Source organism: Microcaecilia unicolor, chromosome 11 (genome assembly GCF_901765095.1).
Source record: "Microcaecilia unicolor chromosome 11, aMicUni1.1, whole genome shotgun sequence".
Taxonomy (NCBI): Eukaryota; Metazoa; Chordata; class Amphibia; order Gymnophiona; family Siphonopidae; genus Microcaecilia; species Microcaecilia unicolor.
Genome location: NC_044041.1, coordinates 64,767,201 through 64,774,300, shown reverse-complemented (window position 1 = coordinate 64,774,300; position 7,100 = coordinate 64,767,201).

Sequence of the window (7,100 nt, the reverse complement as noted above, 5' to 3'; positions counted from 1 at the left end):
GTAAATGTAGGTACTGCTATCGCGATTGAAGCATTTGATATGACCACTTTCACATATGAAATGAGACAAACACTGCTACCCAGCAGATAAAGAATGTTGTCACCATACAACAACAAGAAGGCTGGTACTACATACAAGAAGGCTGCTGTCATGCAGCAAACAAGAAATATATCACTATGCAGTCAACAATGAAGCCACTATTAAACAGGAAGCAAGATGCCTCCACTATGAATCATGCAAGGACACTGCCATAATGCAGCATGTCAGGCACTGCCACTAAGTAGCTCAAAAGGATGCTGCCATTATGAAGCATGTCAGGATGCTGACACAATGTAGAAAGCAAAGATGTTGCCACAACGCAGTGCACCCGGAGGCTGCCCCTATGTATCATGCCCTTGATCTGCAAGGCTTCGTTCTGTTTCTGCGAGTCTGACGTCCTGCACGACTCACAGAAGCCTTCCGCGGGAAGCAAGAGGACCTCGGCTGGTGGGGGTTGGGGTCCCCCGCCAGCAAAGGTAGGCAACGGCGGGGGAGTCCAGGCCCCCGTGGCCCCACGTAGCTACGCCCCTGCTCTGAACTAACACAGAGACACTCAGTGAAGGAAATGTGAGTGTTAAGATATTCAGGGAGATTTGGGGTTGCAAAGGGCAAATTATGGATAATTGGAAAAAATAACAAAGAAGCAGAATTATGTGAAGGTGACCTTAGGAGGTCAGAGTTGAAGAATACCAGATAAGAGAAAATATAAAGCATTAAATGATTGGACAAAATTAAGCTTCAGTAATCTGACAAGCACATCTTGTGGCAGTCAGATTTGTTAAGCTTCCAGGGAAATACACAGAAAGACCTGAGAGAGATTTTATTTTCCTTATACTGAAATTTAGATTGATATAAATAATAATTCAATTTCCTGTAACACTGGGATAAAATTTTTATTGTAACCATTTATTTACTCTAATAAATTTTATCATTATTAGAGAAAAACTAAACACTGGAGTGTTTTTCCTTTGCCAGAAGGGCTTTCTTTCAGTCTCTTCTGAAGTTGTTTAGCTCCTCTTTAGAGGCAAGAGAGTGGCTATACATGCCATCAGAAGGAAATAAGGATGTCACCACTATGCATCCTGGAAAAATGCTGTCATGAGGCAGTATACCAAGATACTGCAAGAATAGCAGATAAAGATATGGCTCCAACGCTGCCGAGAAGAATGCTGCCACTGTGCAGCCTACAAGGATGTCATAATTAAGACCAAAATCAAAAAACCAGGAAAAAGATACAGCATGTAAAGATCACTATTGGGCTCATTTTTGAAAGAGAAGGACGCCCATCTTTTGACATAAATTGGAAGATGGGCATCCTCAAAGGGTCGTCCAAATCAGTATAATCGAAAGCCGATTTTGGACGTCCCCAACTGTTTTCTGTTGCAGGGACGGCCAAAGTTCAAGGGGGCATATCAGAGGCTCCATCACAGCAGTATGCAGGTACCTGGAGCAGTTTTAGCGGGTGCAGTGCACTTCAGGCAGGCGGACGCAGGCCCATCCCCCCCATCTGCTATGTTTGAGGAGGAAACAGCGAGCCCTCCAAAACCCACCAGAAACCCACTGTACCCACATCTAGGTGCCCCCCTTCACCCGTAAGGGCTATGATAGTGGTGTACAGTTGTGGGGTTTGGGGGGCTCAGCATACAAGGTAAGGGAGCTATGTACCTGGGAGCAATTTATGAAGTCCGCTACGGTGCCCCCTAGTGTGCCCAGTTGGTGTCCTGGCATGTCAGGGAGACCAGTGCACTAGAAATGCTGGCTCCTCCCACAACCAAATGGCTTGCATTTGGTCGTTTTTGAGATGGATGTCCTTGGTTTCCATTATCGCCAAAAAGGTAAAATTATGTATAATCATACCTGATAATTTTCTTTCCATTAATCATAGCTGATCAATCCATAGACTGGTGGGTTGTGTCCATCTACCAGCAGGTGGAGATAGAGAGCAAACTTTTGCCTCCCTATATGTGGTCATGTGCTGCCGGAAACTCCTCAGTATGTCGATATCAAAGCTCCATCCGCAGGACTCAGCACTTAGAGAATTACACCCACGAAGGGACACTCTGCCCAGCTCACCACCGCCGAAACGGGGGAGGGGAATTAACCCAGCTCATCCCCACACAAGTGGGGGAGGGGAATCCGTCCAGCTCATCCCCGCGGAGCGGGGGAGGGACACCACACCCGCCGATGCGGGGGGATCTGGCTTATCCTGCAACCGCAACCGCGGGAGGAGCTGACTGACCCTAACACCGCCGAAGCGGGAGGGGTACAAAACTGCCCTACAGCCGCACGAAGCGGGAGGGAGTGCCGGCAGAATTTTAAGTCTCAATCCAGCCCCGTAAAACGGAGGGGAGAGGAATGCAGCAGCTCACTGTAACACAAACTCGTCTTAACTCTTGAAGAATCCAAGTGAAAAAACTTGAACACGAAGTCTTTCTGAAGTAACTGAAGACTGAACTTGAACCTGAAATGCAACCAGAATAAAAACAGTACAGATATCTGGGAGGGGCTATGGATTGATCAGCTATGATTAATGGAAAGAAAATTATCAGGTATGATTATACATAATTTTACCTTCCATATCATCAAGCTGATCAATCCATAGACTGGTGGGATGTACCGAAGCAGTACTCACCCAGGGCGGGACATAGAAATCCCTGACCGCAACACTGAAGCTCCAAACCGGGCCTCCGCCCGAGCAGCCACAGTCAAGCGGTAATGCTTGGAGAATGTATGGGCCGAAGCCCAAGTTGCCGCCTTGCATATCTCTTCCAAGGAGACGGAACCGGCCTCTGCCATCGAGGCCGCCTGAGCTCTTGTGGAGTGAGCTTTCAGCTGGATAGGCGGCACCTTCCCTGCGGCCACATAAGCCGCTGCAATGGCTTCCTTGACCCATCTTGCCACTGTAGGCTTAGCAGCCTGCAGACCCCTACGAGGACCTGCAAACAGGACAAACAGATGATCCGATTTCCGGAAATCATTGGTCACTTCCAAGTATCTGATGATGACTCGTCTCACATCCAGATATTTAAGAGCAGAGTACTCCTCTGGGTAGTCCTCCCTACGAAAGGAAGGGAGACAGAGCTGCTGATTCACATGGAAGCGAGAAACAATCTTGGGCAGAAAGGAAGGCACTGTGCGAATAGTCACTCCTGCCTCAGTGAACTGCAGAAAAGGCTCTCGACATGAGAGCGCCTGGAGCTCGGAAACTCTTCTGGCTGAAGTGATAGCCACCAAAAAGACTGTTTTCAACGTCAGGTCTTTCAGAGATGCCCTCGACAAGGGTTCAAACGGCGGCTTCTGCAATGCTCTTAGCACCAGGTTGAGATTCCACGCAGGCACCACTGACTGCAGAGGAGGGCGCAGGTGATTAACTCCCTTGAGAAAGCGCACCACATCTGGCTGGGAAGCCAGGGAAGCACCCTTCAGGCGGCCCCTGAAGCAAGCCAGAGCCGCTACCTGGACCTTAAGGGAACTGAGCGACAGGCCTTTGTCCAGACCTTCTTGCAGGAACGCCAACACTGAAGAAATTGGAGCAGTGAAGGGAGAAAGTGAGCCTGCTTCACACCACGCTGCAAAGATACGCCAAACCCTGGCGTAAGCAGTAGAAGTAGAGCGTTTCCTCGCTCTCAGCATAGTGGCGATGACCTTGTCTGAGAAGCCCTTCTTCCTCAGACGCTGCCGCTCAATAGCCAGGCCGTAAGACCAAAGGGGGAGGGATCCTCCATCACCACGGGACCCTGATGTAACAGGCCCCGCTCCACTGGCAGCCGCAGAGGATCGTCGATTGAGAGCCTGATCAAGTCCGCATACCAGGGACGCCTGGGCCAATCCGGACCCACCAGGATTATCCTGCCGGGATGTCTTGCCACCCGGTCTAGGACCCTGCCCAACATGGGCCAGGGTGGGAACACATAGAGAAGCTCTTGTGTCGGCCATTGTTGGAGAAGAGCATCTACTCCCAGGGATCGAGGGTCCCGTCCTCTGCTGAAGAAGCGCGGCACTTGGCAATTGGCCGATGACGCCATCAGATCTAGGCTCGGCTGGCCCCAGCGCTTCGTGATGTCCAAGAACGCCTGAGCAGATAGCTGCCACTCTCCGGGCTCCAAAGTATGGCGACTGAGAAAGTCCGCCTTGACATTCATGACTCCGGCAATGTGGGCCGCTGACAGCTGTACCAGGTTCGCTTCCGCCCACTGGCATAGACTCATAGCCTCCTTGGCTAGAGGGGCGCTCTTGGTACCTCCCTGGCGGTTGACATAGGCCACAGCCGTGGCATTGTCCGACAGTACCCGTACAGGCTTCAGCACCAGTACCGGGATGAACTCCAAAAGCGCCAACCGAATGGCTCTGAGTTCCAGGAGGTTGATAGACCACTTCGCCTCTGCAGGAGACCAAAGCCCCTGCGCTGTCCTTCCCAAGCAGTGGGCTCCCCAGCCCGACAATGAGGCGTCCGTCGTGACGACAATCCACTCTGGGGTCACCAGAGGCATTCCCGCAGACAACTTGTCTGTCTGCATCCACCAGCTCAGCGCCTTGCGCACTGCTGGATCCAAGGGAAGACGCACCGCATAATCCTCCGACATCGGAGTCCAGCGCCGCAGCAGAGAGTGTTGTAGTGGTCTCATATGAGCCCTGGCCCAGGGCACTACTTCCATCGTGGCCGTCATAGAGCCCAACAGCTGCACATAGTCCCAAGCCCGAAGAGGAGAGGCTACCAGGAACTGGTCCACCTGAGCCTGAAGCTTGACAATCCGATTGTCTGGCAGGAACACTCTGCCCACTTGGGTGTCGAATCGAACTCCCAGATACTCCAGGGACTGAGTCGGGCGCAGCTGGCTCTTCTCCCAGTTGATGATCCATCCCAGGGAGCTCAAAAGAGCAACTACCCGGTCCACAGCTTTGCCGCACTCTGCATAAGAGGGGGCTCGGATCAACCAGTCGTCCAGATAAGGATGGACTTGTACTCCTTCCTTTCGCAGGAAGGCCGCTATGACCACCATTACTTTGGAAAAGGTCCGCGGAGCAGTAGCCAACCCGAACGGGAGGGCTCTGAACTGGAAGTGTCGTCCCAGGACTGCAAAACGCAGAAAGCGTTGATGAGGAGGCCAGATGGGAATATGCAGGTACGCTTCCTTGATGTCCAAGGATGCCAGGTACTCCCCTGCCTTCACTGCCGCTATAACAGAGCGGAGAGTCTCCATGCGAAAGTGCCGCACTTTCAAGGCCCGATTGACCCCTTTGAGGTCGAGGATAGGCCGGACAGAACCTCCTTTCTTTGGTACCACAAAGTAAATGGAGTAACGCCCCTTGCCAAGCTGACTTTCTGGCACCGGAACGACCGCACCCAGGCGGATCAGATTGTCCAAAGTCTGTTGCACTGCCACAGCTTTGACCGGAGACTTGCAGGGAGAGAGTACAAACCCGTCTCTTAAGGGTCGGCAGAACTCTAGCTTGTAGCCGTCTCTGATGACTTCCAGCACCCAAGCGTCTGAAGTTATTGTGGTCCACTCGCCCAGAAACGAGGACAGCCGTCCTCCAATCTGCACTGGGGCGTGGACCAATACCCCGTCATTGGGTACGAGACCCTGGGGGAGGACCGGAGGGAGCACCTCCGGGACGGCGGTCTCTGCGAAAGGAACGCTGCTTGGGGGAGAAATTCCTCTTAAAGGAAGAGGGGGCAGAAGAACCCGACCTGCCCGGGCGGTACCGACGGGCTTCCTGAAACCGTCCTCTGGAGGTACCGGGACGAGCACTAGCCCGAGCCCTGACCTCCGGTAACTTCTTGCCCTTAGACGTGCCGAGATCGGTCACGATTTTGTCCAGCTCGACCCCAAAGAGCAGCTTGCCTTTAAAAGGCAATTTAGCCAGGCGGGATTTAGAGGCGTGGTCAGCAGACCAATGTTTCAGCCAAAGCCACCGCCGCGCAGAGACTGTCTGAGCCATGCCTTTAGCTGAGGCTCTCAAGACATCATACAGCAAGTCTGCCAAATAGGCTAAGCCCGATTCCAGGGCTGGCCAATCATCCCTCAAGGAATGATCCGAGGGGGAAGCCCGCTGCACCATAGTCAGGCACGCCCTGGCCACATAGGAGCCGCAAACTGAGGCCTGCAAACTTAAAGCAGCCGCCTCAAAGGACGACCTTAAGGCCGCCTCCAATCTCCTGTCTTGGGCGTCCTTTAGGGCCGTGCCACCTTCCACCGGCAATGCCGTTTTCTTAGTCACCGCAGTGATTAAAGAATCCACGGTAGGCCACAGATAGGCCTCACGTTCACTCACAGCCAAAGGATAGAGGCGGGACATAGCCCTAGCCACTTTAAGGCTCGCTTCTGGGACATCCCATTGAGCCGAAATTAAGGTGTGCATGGCATCATGCACGTGGAAGGTTCTAGGCGGGCGCTTCGTCCCCAGCATAATGGCAGAGCCAACAGGGGCTGAGGGAGAGACGTCCTCCGGAGAGGAAATCTTCAAAGTGTCCATGGCCTGTAACAACAGGTTGGGCAAATCCTCTGGGCGAAAAAGCCGCGCTGCAGAGGGGTCATCCGCTCCATCCGAGCGGGGATCCGTCTCCTCCAAGGAATCCGCAAAGGACCGTTGGGAGACCTCAGACACGCTGCCCTCATCTACATCGGAGGAGACAAATTCCTCCAAGGCCTGGGAATCAACCCGAGGGCGTTTACCTCTGGGAACCTCAACCTCTTTACCAGACGAGGGAGCGGGGGCAGCGTTGTGCATGAGGAAGGCCTGATGCAGCAGCAAAACAAACTCGGGGGAGAAACCCCCCAGACTGTGTACTTCCGCAGCCTGGGCAACAGCCCTAGGCGCACTCTCAACCGGCGCTCGCAACAGCGGGGGAGAGGCCTGCTGCGCATCCAAAATGGCGTCCGGCGCGAAACTCCGCGAAGGAGCCGCGCGGGAAGAACGGCTCTTAACTTTAGCCGCTTCTGTGCCGTCGCCCAAATTAAGGGCGTTCATGGCATTAATGTCTCCAACCTCAAGGGCGGCCCAAGAAGAAGCCGTCCGAGCCGCGTGGCCGGCCAAAATGGCGGAGGCGAGGAGCGGGG